Source organism: Rhododendron vialii, chromosome 6a (assembly GCF_030253575.1).
Source record: "Rhododendron vialii isolate Sample 1 chromosome 6a, ASM3025357v1".
NCBI classification, from domain to species: domain Eukaryota; kingdom Viridiplantae; phylum Streptophyta; class Magnoliopsida; order Ericales; family Ericaceae; genus Rhododendron; species Rhododendron vialii.
In genome coordinates this window covers 28,668,157-28,682,600 of record NC_080562.1, presented here as the reverse complement: position 1 = coordinate 28,682,600, position 14,444 = coordinate 28,668,157, and the positions used below count along the sequence as shown (strand labels likewise).

The following is a 14,444-nucleotide window of genomic DNA, read 5'->3' as shown; positions in this document are numbered from 1 at the left end:
TCCTATTATATCCAAATGAGATCAAGTTTCTAATGTGGCACTATGTAATTTTTTTTTCTCTAAAAAAATCGATGTGTTAAGAAATTATGTTATTTACTTTGACATTGATCAACATAAATTTTAGCATGATTGATCTTCCCTATGGATTTTGCAAGATGAATTCTTTTCGCAATGAAAGTAAGCTCGGGGAAGCTTGTCAAGTTGGTTGTCTCATTTCTCTCTCCAGTCGCTAACCCCCACTAATGTATACCGTATGACAAAAAAAAAAAAAAAACAAACCTACTTGCAGTGGCGGAGCCAGGATTTGGATGCAAGGTGGCACCAATTGAACTCAAGAAAAACCAATACATACCGCTTTCTTTCCCGACAGACACCATAAATTTAAATCTCTAAGAGGAGGAGCTGATGCATCCCATTTTTTCTCATAATAGGTAGCATAAGTTCAAATCTTTAAGAGGAGGTGCCACCACATACCGTTTTCTCCCTTTGCGAGCATCAAAAAGATTTGAAGAATAAATTGACAAGTTTCAAGGGATGATAGGAGAAATGAAGATGTATCAGACCGAACGCAACCGTCCGCAAACGGCCGCCGAACCATGCTTGAACTGGGGCTCGACAACTGGCCGAGACTCATCTATCGGCGAGATCTTCATTCTGAGCTCGAGCTACATGGATAGTTCAGACTCGGCCATCGTCGGTGATGAAAACTTGTCAGCATGTCCCTTACACGGGTCACCCGTCGGGCTCGGCCATGTACCAGGCTCAGCTAGATGTGGGGCTCGGCCACCCGCTGAGTCACGTGCTCCCTCACGTGACCGAAACGGTTACGCCAGAAGATAATGATGAGCGCACATGGGAGTTGCCAACTCACGCCCGAAAACGGTTGCCAGATCTACTCAGTGACATCAGGGTGACGTCACTTAACCCGTGCAAGGCACATCTTGTGCTTGGGAAGCAAGTCAAGGAGGCACTATAAATACCAAAGGAAAAGCCCTAAAAGGTACACATGCTACACTATCTCAAAACCCTAGTCTCTTACTTGATTCTTTGCACATTCTGATCCTTTCGCCGGAGGGCCTTGCCGGGCAACCCCGGCCAGGTCTTAGTTGTGCGTTCATTGTGCAGGATTGAGCGAGAAGGATAGGAAACCCACGAACCAACGGAGGAGGATCCCAGATCAAAGGAATACGGGCCACACAGAAGAATCCCTCTTTCACCCTAAGTGTCATAATTTATTCATATAAGTCTAAATCGACATGTTTTTGAATTCAATTTATATATTTATTAACACCACTATAATTCATAAAAAAACATGCAGTAAAAATACTAAATATGTGAAAAAAATTAATGCTAAATGAATCAACTGAGAATTTATGGAGATAGAGAGAATTGCTACTCTGCCGAACAATAAGTGACGAGAGAGTCCTTTGCAGAGAGAGAGAGAGAGAGAGAGAGAGAGAGAGAGAGAGAGATGCATCAGCTGAGAGGAGAAGAGCATTTAATTTTTTATTTTTTTTGGGTATTTTGGAATCGGGGGTGGCACGTCTACATAGCTCTGTCCATTTTGTTTAAAATATTTTTTTACAAGTTTTGTAAAAAATAAGCTCAATTCCGTATCATTTAGAACATCTATGAAACTTCTCATTTTGAGACAATACCCTAAATGATACGGGATTAAACATCTATCTATTTATCAATATCCTATAGGAATGTGTGTGAGTCTTACAAGCCTCTAAACCCATATTCCTAATCTCCTAAATTTTTAAATTCTTTTAAAAAACAAAAACCTAAACCCACGGATCTATTTCTCCAAGTCAACACGTGTCCCAACCACATTTCTAGGGTGGGACAAGCTCCACCCACTACCCATGTATACATGAATGCTACTCCCACGTCTGCCCCCCATGTTGCCCATTTGAAAGCAACAGTTAGCTTCGAGGTTTTTTTTTTTGGAACGGGAGTTGGCTCCAAGTTTGCCCGCACCATCCTAAAAGAGACAAGTGTGAACGGTCCTATAGCCAAAAATTAATTATGATCCTTCAAAATAAAATGATCAAAAAAATAAAAAATTTACACCCTTTCAAACGGATTAAAAATTGGAGTAATTCATTTTTTAAACCGTTGATATATTACTCCCTCTGTGCATTTTTAAGTATCCTACTTCGTAATTTCAACTTATTAAAAAAATATCATTATTACGTGTTTCACATCAATTTTTACCTCTACTTTCCCTCCTTACCCTCTATAGAAACATCATCATTACATTTTTACTCACTAACTTTTCAAAATGAAATCTACTTTTAGGGGCAAAATAAAAAATCACCAACTTTTACCCACTAATTTTACAAAATAGACACTTATTAAGGGGACAGTTCAAAATGAAATATTAGACTCTAAAAAAAAAAGACGGAAGGAGTAGTAAATATCTTTCACCTCCAAGAGTCACTAAAAGGAACACCACTAACCCATGATACGCTAAATAGCCAACCAATTAATTAAAATTTAGAACTGTTATTTGTAATCCAATCTAACCCAACAAAATTTACAGAATTACCCTACAATAATACAATTTTATCCATAGTCAATCTCATACTTCAAAGATTACAATTTTGTCACCAATACCCATAGCGCACAAAAAATAAATAATTAGGATCCGGCCACAACACCCAATTAATAAAATGGCAATATATTAAATAAATAAATAATAAAAATGCTAGGTTGTAACACATATGATTTGAGACGATCATTTTGTTTGAAATGATATCAATTTATTCAGATAGTGATAAGCTTCATCGATTCGTTTCATTTTTATTTGCAGGAGAGAAGTCTGAATAAAAAATTGATCAATTAAATAAAAAATTGAACAAATTGATCAAGCACATATGAATACCCCTACTAAACATATTACCACTGGGCACATTAAAAAATTATTTCTTGGAAAATAAACAATTTGAATCATTTGCAAGAAACCTGAAATGAGCTCACATAACAGGTTGGAACCTTCCCATCGGTACCCATAGTTGGATTGTGTACAGATGTAGTTGGGCTTGAAAAGTGTCTTGGTACCTTCCCGTCGGTACCCATAGTTGGGTTGTGCGTACCGATGTAGTTGGGCTTGAAAAGTCTTAAAGGTTATCCCTATTATTCTAGAATTTTGAGTTATATCTAATTTTTTACAAAGAGAAAAGTTCTTTCTGCCTCAGCAGAGGTTTTCGCCACCATTATAGGCGCCCACTGTGCATTTATTGTAGTAATTTGAATCGTTCGTCTTGTTAGACCCCTGAGTAGTATATCTACAAAAAAAAAAAAATCAACTTGATCGAACGTCGATAAGTTAAACAAAAATTGAATTTTAGTTTATAAAATAGACAGTCATTGACAGTCTAACTTTAGAATTATCAAAAGAACTAGACCTTCTATTTAGATAAATGAAGGGTGAATTTGTTTCAACCAGAAAGTCACTCTCAAGTCCCAAGTTTAAGGAAAAGAACGAAAAAGGGTTAAGAAAAAAAGTGTGAGAAAAATATAGAGGAAATGTACTATGCTCGAAATTTGATTTCTTATTTTCTTCTCACTTTCTTTTTAAACCAAACAAGGGGAGAGAATTTTATTTATTTATTCTTTCATTTCCTTTGTTTTCCTTAGATTCCAAACAAAGCCATCGTGGTTTGACTAAAAAATTTACAACACAAATTAAACATGTCCTTGATAAATGACCACAGGAGGCATGAAATATAGAATACCACAAGAGGTGTGTGATATTATTTTTAGCAAACCAGTAAAAAAAGTATATCCAATAAAATTATAAGTTTTGAATCGACGGCCACGCGGGACCCATCCCAAGTTCCGCACCGGAAAATTTGAGTTGTTTAGTAGTTTAAAAAAAATACAAGTGGGCTTGTGAAAAATATCAAAATAAGCTCAATCCAATATGTGTAAATCTTCAATCCAATTTTTCCATTTTTCTGTGAAAAATTGAAAGATTTAATCGAGCATTTACACATATAAGATTGAGCTAAGTTTTCACTATCCTACTCCCTTTTTTTAAATTATTGAAAGATTTTCTGTGCGAGACCCGAAGTGGGCCCCGCGTGGCCATCAGTGTAGAATTGATAGCCACCTGCTGTAGAAGGACTCAGGTACAAATGGGTCCGTGGCTTAGGATACCAGCCTCTTATGTGGGATCCATTTTGGATTCTACGCAAACAATGATTCGTACATTTTGTTTGCAATGAAATTAGATTATTCGGAGATACAAATAAGTGCTTTGTAGATTTGTTTGATTTTAATTTAAAACGTGCTAGTAAGGAGTTTGAATAGCAAATTTAACAATCACTTATGAACACCTGAATAAGTGATTTTTTATTTACTAAGCATATTAAAATTTTAGTTCAAGCCAAATGAATGATTTGGATGATTTATGAGGGATGCCCCACACAAAGGGGTGGTACCCCATCGATAGCTTTCCATCAATACCCATAGTCACAATGTCACATTGCATACACATGTAGCGGGCTTGAAAATCAAGAGGTCATCACTTTTATTCTAAATTTTTTTTAGTTACATCTAATTTTCAACAAATTTGAAAAAAAAAATTAATGAAGGCACTACCACCCACTGCTCTCCCACTATTTAATTCATAAGGTTTTTCAGAATGTAAATCTAATTTATATAAAGTACAATTAAATATATACACATATTCCTGCAAATAGATTACTTTAAATGTATAACTTCTCGTGCATTAAAAAAATTAAATAAATGAAGAGTGATTTAATTGCAACCAGAAAGTCTCTCTCAAGTCCAAAGTTTATGGAAAATTCTACAACACCCTCTTCTTTTGTACCCATACCGCATTCAAAAATATGTTCTTTAAAAGCTTCCAAATTATACTTCTTTCTCACTACTTAGTACTTACACCTCCAATCTTAAACCCTAGCCACCACCATTTCCCCTAGTATAAATATATAAACAACACGCTTTACCTACACTGCAAAGCTTAACAATTTCAATTTCAAGTAAGCTCTCTCTCTCTCTCTCTCTCTCTCTCTCTCTCTCTCTCTCTCTCTCTCTCCCCGTGTTTCATGCCTAGTTGATTTTGTTTTGTGATCCTAACATAAATGTGTTTTATGCCTAGTTGATTTTGTTTTGTGATTCTAACGTGTTCGTTAAATTGTTCGACCTCAGTTGATTTAAATCATATTTGGTTGATTTGCAGATACTGTATAAACTTTGTTTTCTTCTATAAAACAGGATTTGAGTACCTATCGACCTCATTTGATTTGACTTCACTTAATGGAAATTGCTCAAATTTAGGCTTGATAGTTTGCGTACGAACTTCATGTTGAGTTTGGAAGCTTATCACTGTGAACTTTTAATGACTACGGATGTTTTGGGGTTGTATCACATGATGAACATTCCAAAATCTGCAAAGATCTATATTATCCTGCTTAGACTTCACATTAAGCCAGGATAATAGAGCATCTTTGATAGAGCAACAAACTTTAGCACTCAAGGAGCTTGGGTCCACAAATTTATGTTGAAAAACTCTGGCATTTCGTCCACACCAAATGTTGTAAACCGTAGTAGAAAGGGAGAGCTTGAGCACATTCTTCTGAAAGCTATTACCTTTTGCTTGGTTTATGAACCAAGCTATTTCATCAACCGATTTCATTGGGAGTCTAGCCACATGATTCCTTTGCAAAATATTCACCCCATACAACATTAAAGTAGGGACAATCAAAGAATAGATGGTTGTGATCTTCCAAACTATTATTAGAGCACAAACTGAAAGTAGCATTAGAGATGATATCCCATACTAGCATCCTATCTTTCGGATGTTGCATAGCCATCCAAAGAATGACGGCCCATCTGGGCACATGCTTCTTGAACTACACCACAGAACACCACTCTTGTCTAGGATATATTACCTTAATAGAGGACCGGGCAGACTTCATGCTAAAAACACCATGCATAGAAGGGACCCATAAGTCATCTGTAGCCATATCAGGAAGGAAACCCTCAGGAGTTAGGTTTTTAATCTCTTGCATAACTCTATTTCTCCCCCTAGGCCATTGCCAGATACCATTGTGAATGAAAGATGAGACCTTAGCATTGAAAGCTCAACCTATGTTAGAGCAAATTCTATCCCCATAATTTTTATACAAGGGACCAATGGATGTCAGATATCCAGCCATGCAAATGTAGATTCACCATTCCCTATCTTATACAATATTAGAGGCTGGCATAACTCTCTTAGTTTAATTAAGTATAAAACACTTGGTATTATTTCATGTCTTCCAATTTAGTTTTTAATTAAGTATTTGATGTTTTTTGTTTTAAACTTTTGGAGAGATTTAGAATGATGAATTCTATATACACTACCAAGTTTCGGGAGCTGAAAAAACTCAGTAATATTTCGTGTCATTCAGTGATTGAAAAATTGCGCCTAAGCGAGGCGAGGCGTGAGGTGAGCCTGTGATGCCTCATAGGTGTGAGGCGGACGACTAGTCTCACTTTGAGTCGCCTAGGTGTGAGGCGTGAGGCACCTTAAAAGCTCGACTAGGCGCCAAAAACCCACACCCAGCCTTCGTCGATCCTTGTCGGCGCCTACACAGCCATTGTCAGCGTCTGAAACCTTTGAAACCAAACACCCATCCATCGCCAACCACTTTCAATCCTCAAAACCTCATACCCAGTCACCGTTGACCCTCGTCGGCGCCTACACAGCCCTCGTCGACGATCGAAACCCTTTGAAACCTAACAGTCTAACACCCACCGACCTCTTTCCACCCTCACTGTCCCCCGAAAAGTAATTTCCAACCACCAACGAACTTCAATTGTGCTCAAACTTGTCTGGGTCCTTCCGATTTCACTCAAAATTAACTCGATCCAGTTGAAAACTACTTGCAGTCAACTGTAGTGTTGCAAATCGATGCAAAATCAGCAACTGGTAGATCAAAAACCAGTTTAAGCAGGTTTTGAGTGAGATTGAGGGTTGGGTGGTTGCGATTTATGGTCAGAGAGGTCAAAAATAGGTAGATCTAATGAAAAATAACAATTTTTACCCATTTTAAAATTATATTTTGGCCCCATAAAAATTATATTTTGCAATATGGTGATGTTATTCATTAGCATAACAGTTAACCCCCTCAAATTATTAACCCCTTAAATTATTAACGAAATAGATATACCAAAAAACATAAAAATAATTTTTTAAATGCTCGCCTCGCTTGAATGAGGCACTCACCTCACCTCACCTTGCGTATTTAAATCACTGGTGTCCTTCATATTTTTGTTAAGATAGTTTTGTATTGAAACTTCAAACACATCTTGGTTCCTCAAATCACAATAACATCTTTTAATTGATAGTTGAATTGCAATGGAATAATGAGCAGAGGTATACTGTTGCACCCGAACAAAAACAATGCTAGGGTAGAATAACAGCTTGGAACATGTCAGTGCCCCATTGTTTGGTCAATTTACTGCATGAAATAATTTGTGGTAACCTTTGCAAGTTTCTAGTGGACAAGTGGTTCCTCTATACCACATTCATTAGTTGGATCAAACAAGTGTAAGAAGGAAATTAGAAGTAATGGAAAGATATTGCTTGCTCTTGTATTAAGGATGCACAATTAATAGTGGACACGGGATACGGACCCAACACAACACAGATGCATGGACACGATATATGACTTACCCAATAGCCTAGGCATTTAGGTTATTCAAATCACAAAAGCATTTCAATTATATTTTCATTTTTCAATTGCAATGCCATAAAGCAAAGGAAAAAGTTGTTGCTCAAAAAAGAAAAACAACGGTAACCTACTATTGTTCCAAAGGTAAGTTTTGATATAAGAAGATGGAAACATTTGCAGCAAATGTAGAAGCAAAAACAACACTATTAAAAGTAGATTATCTCATCATTAGCCCAAAAATTAGCATCAAGAGCCCTGCACTAGCTCAGAAATAGAACCAAGAGATAAGCAATACTACATTGGTAAGCAAACATTGTGTTACAATGAAATGGACCTGCAGGATATCAAGTTCCTTCCTACAATAGACAAACATTACAAGCTCCTTCCTACAATAGACAAACATTACGTTAGATGTTGCCGTCGTAGAGTAACGAACTTGAAAAAAGGAAACAATGATTATACATGTCGATGAACCATCTTCTTCAACTCCTCTATCTCACTAGTAAGCCCACACACCTTTGTCTGCAAGGTTTTCACCTTGTTCTAAAGGTGGCGAGCATAATCTAAACCAAGCTCTATGCATGCATAATAAAATTAATCAGAATCTCTCTAGACAATCTATCGAAATACATAACAAACTTGAAAAAAAAAGGATCTTTCTTTCATAAAGAGATTCGTTGTTTCACAAACAAGTGTTTTACAAATCCATCTTGTTATTAATAACAGACTAATAGATAAAATAAAAAGTTACATCTCCAAGGTAAGTCTTTCTGCAATATCTCAAAAACTAACGGACTGGCAGATGGTGTCAAAGCAAGAAGCTCACCCAATATCGTTGATTCTTTTGGGAAGTCACTCTGTCTCAATTTTGCAAACACACCGATCCTTTCTCCATCGGTGCCAAATTGGTAAATAAGGTAACTCCAGTGCAATATAAAGTGGATTGCCTGCTACACCACAACTCCTATCTTGCAAAAAAGTAGCTGCAACTAATACAAAGAGAAAAAAGATAATCTATTCATAACACATTAACAAAGTCAACTACTGTTTAGATCATAGAGTTAGCCTTTTATTACCTAATCCAAAGTCACCAATCTTGATATTTTTGGTCTCATCTAAGAATATGTTTGACCTAGTTAGGTCTCGGTGTACAAAGCTCTTCTCGTGTATATGGTGCACACCCTCAACAATTTGACGACAGTACCGCCAAATTGTCTCATTATCAAGGAGTGTTTTGGACTTTCTGTATGACTCCAACAGCTCTTGTAACATCTTACAAATATCAAAATTACTTATAATCAGTTATAGAAGATATCACACATTATAAAACCTTCCAATCTATACTTAGTTACTTCCACAAACACATGCTCCAAATAATTAGACGTTGGAGTAGATATGCCATGTATAGGTATTGGTGTTGGGTTGGGTATTTTTTTGTCTCACAATTATTGTAATCTCTCTAGTGTTCATATAGTGGAGTAGGTCGGTTTTGGGTCGAACCACGTAAATCTCTCGTATCACTCTCATTTGTCTTTGTGATAATACTTGTTTAGTGCTAGATCTCAATATGTGTGTTGGGGGTATCACCAAACTTCCACAAAATCCCAACATAGCCTACCTAAACTACATATAAATATGCAGTTTCAAGCTACCATGAATTCCTCTATAACTGCACTTGGCGTATCTACCCCAACGTCTAATTATTTGGAGCATATGTTTGTGGAAGTAACTAAGTATAGATTGGAAGGTTTTATAATGTCTGCTATCTGCTATAATTGAGTGTAAGTAATTTTGAAAGTTGTAGGACATTACAAGAGTTGTTGGAGTGATGCAGAAAGTCCAAAACATTCCTTAACAATGAGACAATTTGGCGGTACTATCGTTAAATTGTTGAGGGTGTGAGCCATATACACCAGAAGAGCTTTGTACACCGAGACCTATCTCGGTCAAACATATTCTTGGATGAGACCAAGAATATCTGGTGACTTCAGATTAGGTAATAAAAGGCTAACTCTAAGATCTAAAGAGTAATTGACTTCGTTAATGTGTTATGAATAGATTATCTTTTCTCTTTGTATTGGTTGCAGCTACTTTTTTGCAAGATAGGAGTTGTAGTGTAACTATCACTGGAGATGCCGGCAATCCACTTTATATTGCGCCGGAGTTATAGGAGGAGGATGCTCAGGTTAGTGACAAGGCTGACATATTCAGCTTAGGTCTCTTATTGTGCAACCTTATCTACCAATTTGGCACCGATGGAGAAAGGATCAGTGTGTTTGCAAAACTGAGACAGAGTGACTTCCCAAAAGAACCAGCGATATTGGGTGAGCTTCTTGCTTTGACACCATCAGCCCGTCTGTCAGCTTTTGAGATATTGCAGAAAGACCTACCTTAGAGAGGTAACTTTTTGTTTTATCTATTAGTCTGTTATTAATAACAAGATAGATTTGTAAAACACTTGCTTGTGAAATGATGAATCTCTTTATGAAAGACTAATCCTTTTTTCAAGTTTGTTATGTATTTTGATAGATTGTCTAGAGAGATTTTGATTAATTTTACTATGCATGCATAGAGCTTGGTTTAGATTATGCACGCCACCTTGAGAACAAGGTGAAAACCGCAGACAAAGATGTGTGGGCTTAACAATGAGATAGAGGAGTTGAAGAAGATGATTCATCAGCAAGTATGTTATATTATTGTTTCCCTCTATGACGGCAACATCTAAAACAATGTTTGTCTATTATAGGAAGGAGCTTGATATCCTGCAGGTCCATTTCATTGTAACACAATGTTTGCTTATCACTTGAATATTCCTACCAATGTAGTATTGCTCATCGCTTGGTTCTGTTTTGTAAGTTAGTGCAAGGCTCTTGATGCTAGTTTTTAGGCTAATGATGAGCTGACCTACTTTTGATAGTGTTGTTTTTGCTTCTACATATGCTGCAAATGTTTCTATTTTCTTATATCAAAACTTACCTTTGGAACAATAGCAAGTTACCGTTGTTTTTCTTTTTTGAGCAACAACTTTTATCTTTGCTTTATGGCATTGCAATTGAAAAATGAAAATATTATTGAAATGCTATTGTGATTTGAATAGCCTAAATGCCTATGCTATTTGGTGACTTATATATCGTGTCCGCATGTCTGTGTCGTGTTGGGTCCGTATCGCATGTCTGCTATTAATTGTGCATCCTTGATACAAGAACAAGCAACATCTTTACATTACTTTCTGATTTCCTTCTTACACTTAATTGTGCATCCTTAATACAAGAGCAAGCAACATCTTTACATTATTTTCAATCCCGAATTGGAAATGATTCTGCTCAGATATTCGATTAAAGTTACTCAAATTGGGTTAGAAAGTAATTCAATTATCTACAGTTTTGTATGGAATATGGATTGTCCTATTCTGTCGTTTACGAGGTCAAATAGGCCCCGGACCATTGCTTATTGTGAGAGGAGGTTTGAGATTCTAGAGAGAGAAAGAGGAGGCACGGGTAAACCATTCTCAGGTCGAGTTGAAGCTACTTTCCAAGTACTAATATTTTCTATAGATGTTACGTTTAATAATTCAACATTGATTTTTTGACAAGGAATCTTTTTCACCCTTATGAAATTAGTTTTTATGTTTTCTATCGATCTTCGTGTATATTCATGATTTTTAAATACGGATACAATAGTTCATCATAGTTTATGATTTGGGAAATTAAGATAGATTATGCTAGGATAGACTCGTCATGCCTTTGAGATGAATAATGCCTTAGAGACGACTCGTGCCCCAGAGACAATTCTTGCCGTTACTAAGATAGTGTACGCCGGTTGACCAATCGTAATTATATACTTGAAGATTACTGTTATGGATTGCAAGCCCTTACGATAATGATTATTATGCTGAATAAATTACCAGATCTATACATAATTAGGGTGTACGGAGATAGTGGATTCGAAACCTTAGACATCTTCCCATAGTTTTCACAACTTTCATTGGTTTGAGCCATGTTGCAAGCCCACTTTAATAGATTACTAGGTTAGTAGGAATTAGGTCGTGAGCTTTATGTGCTTGTAGTACTTTCTATATCGCTTGGTGAGTGAAAGGTTATAATTGGACCTTGTGGTGCAATGAGCACAATGAAAACTTGTACTCGAGAAGAAAATATAAGCAAGTACAAGATCTTGGAAGGAGTAAAAGGAAAGACAGTAGAGCATTTGGTTTGTGGAGATAATATTGTCTACCAGATACTCCCTCTGTCCCAATTTAATTGTCCTTTTTGAGAGTCCGTGCCACTTTTCATTTGATTATATCTTGTAATTTATAATATTTCATGTGATTTTGAAAATATTGTATTATAGAGTTAATCGAAATTTATTAAACAAGATCTATATTTGATATAAAATTCATTTGGGAGGTCCACTATAGTACTTTCATAACCCCTCTAGTTCACGTCTTAAGTTCTTAACCCTTCTCGTCCACTAGCCTAATAAAATAATTCATATGACAAAAATACCCATCCCCTATAACCACTCATAAAGAGAGAAACCCTAGAAACATTTCTAAATCTGGAGCAACCCCCCCCTCTCTCTCTCTCTCTCTCTCTCTCTCTCTCTCTCTCTCTCTCTCTCTCTCTCTCCGATTACTCGCCGTTGCCGCCGGTGCACTCCTTCTCCTCCTCGGTGCCGCCTTTCGTCGTCGTCCATCGCCGCTACCACCATGGCTGAGTTCTCACCTTCCATTGCCGCTACCACCATCGCCACCCTTCGCCTCTACCACCGCCGCTGACACCTTCATCATCTCCCTCACCACCGTCATTTACATTAGTCGCAGTCGCCTTCCCTCTTCCGTCGTCTACATCAGTTGCCGCCGTTAACAGTTACAATTAGCATTGCTTATGGTTTTGTTAGGCTTTTGGTTGTTTGAGTGACATATATCATTTCTATGTGAGCATCTGTGCTCTGTAAATCTGAAAAGAGAGAACATATAACGTTTAGGGTTTCGTTGAATAGTTGTTACGGTTAGCACGACTTATGGTTTGGTTAGGGTTTTTATAAGATTGTTTATGCATCACAGTATGCGATGAATTTGTGTGTTTGAGTGACATACATGGTTATATGTTCATGTCTGTTCTCTATATAGACTATATATGATACATATTCGGGGCGGTTCAAGGGACACCCAAAAAAATACCTAAAAAAATACCCAAAATCTCAATCTCATAGTCCCCGATCGAATTTTTATGATCTGAACCATTCAATGTGTGCAGAATGTGATTTTAAGGGTGCCCATGAGAAATTAGCAAAAAAAATGACCGGAAAAGGCTTGATTTGAATAGTTTTTATTTGAACCGTTCAATAAAAAACTGTTCAAAACTGTTCGAATCAAGTCCTTCCTGGTCATTTTTTTTGCTGATTTCTCACTAGTACTCTTAAAATCACGTTCTGATCACATTGAGCGGCTCGAATCATCAAAATTTGATCGGAAACTATGAGGTGTTTTTTTAGGTGTTTTTTTTTGTGTCCCCGGAACCGGCCCGGTGTTTATATATCCAAATCTGAACTCTATTTCTTTTCAAGGTTAACGCCTCAGAGTTGGAGCCAAACGACGCAGGGCAAGAGTTGTTCAGATTTTTCGAGGTCCCCAAACGTGAGGCTGATGAGTCGAAGATGGGGGCAAGATGATATACGGAAGGCCTCGGCCTCCACAAAACCGATACATATAAATTGTCATTTGGGTCCAAACTACTAATATTTGCTCATTCAAGTGTGTCACGGCTCAATTTGTTGAATTCATGAAACGAGGAAACTGTTAATGTGGGAGTGGAAAATATGAAAGTAACAAATGTGTTGGCAAACATTAACATCATTGGCAAACATATATTAACATCATTCTTTCTTCTATACATAAAAGCAATTTTATGCAAGGAAGCTCAAGGTGGACCCGGGGACTCATCCCTATCAAGGTGAAATTAGAGGACAAATAAACAACCAAGGCCAAAACATGCTAGTAGAAGAGAACCTGAGAAAGGGCCAGTTTATTCACAGCCACCAAAGTTGAGATATATATGGACTCGTTATCGACTGGACTTTGGGTTGTTGATTAAAAGCCTACCTCCATCGCGACATGGGTGGTGACGACGCCTACGCGCCTTCCCCGGTCCGGACACCCTCCCGAGGTCTCCAGCATCAGTGCTGGCCACTACCACTCCCTCTCAGTCACTTCTAGGCCGGAGGGAGGCTCTCTCTCTCTCTCTCTCATATAGATACGTGCGTATCTATGTCATTGCTCCTTTGATTGTGCAGTTGACAACAGAAACAAAGAAGGGCAAGACACCCAATTAAGAGGCAAATTGCCATTCTTCTCCAATGCTGCAATGGCATGGGCCACTTTGTTCGCTGTCCATCTAACCCATTTGAGCATGATACTTCCGCCCGAGCAAGCTCCGTTTTGTCAAGGACCTGAAAACTCTCGTTTTTGGCAAAGGCGTGAATGCGTTTAGCGCGGGCGTGCCAAGACTTGTAGCGCCTAACTTTTGATGAAGATTCCTGTGAATCTTGACTTCTAACATAAGAGCGATTGCGTGTGACCCAAAGGTTAAAGATCACAATGAGGTTCGTGGTTTGCCACACGATTGTGGACTTCAAATTTCCTAGTTGTATAGGAAATGGAACGTAAAAGCGAGAACTTTATTACTCCGGGATAATAAAGTTTGATTACAAGAAAAGTAAAATCTAAACTACTTAATGAAGTGAGTTTGA

At 37.5% G+C, this 14,444-nt stretch overlaps 1 long non-coding RNA gene across 3 annotated transcripts; it reads left to right on the top strand.

Annotated features, from left to right (window-relative positions):
• The first annotated feature begins 5,285 nt into the window (after positions 1-5,285).
• Positions 5,286-11,119, top strand: LOC131330108 (uncharacterized). Of its 3 annotated transcripts, XR_009200960.1 has the most exons (5): positions 5,286-6,407; positions 9,493-9,690; positions 9,782-10,093; positions 10,267-10,377; positions 10,441-11,119. It is a non-coding gene; the product is annotated as an uncharacterized LOC131330108 (long non-coding RNA). The 3 variants fall into 3 exon arrangements; XR_009200961.1 differs by lacking the exon at positions 9,493-9,690; XR_009200959.1 differs by lacking the exon at positions 5,286-6,407 and having other exon boundaries at positions 9,176-9,690.
• The last annotated feature ends 3,325 nt before the right edge of the window (positions 11,120-14,444 follow it).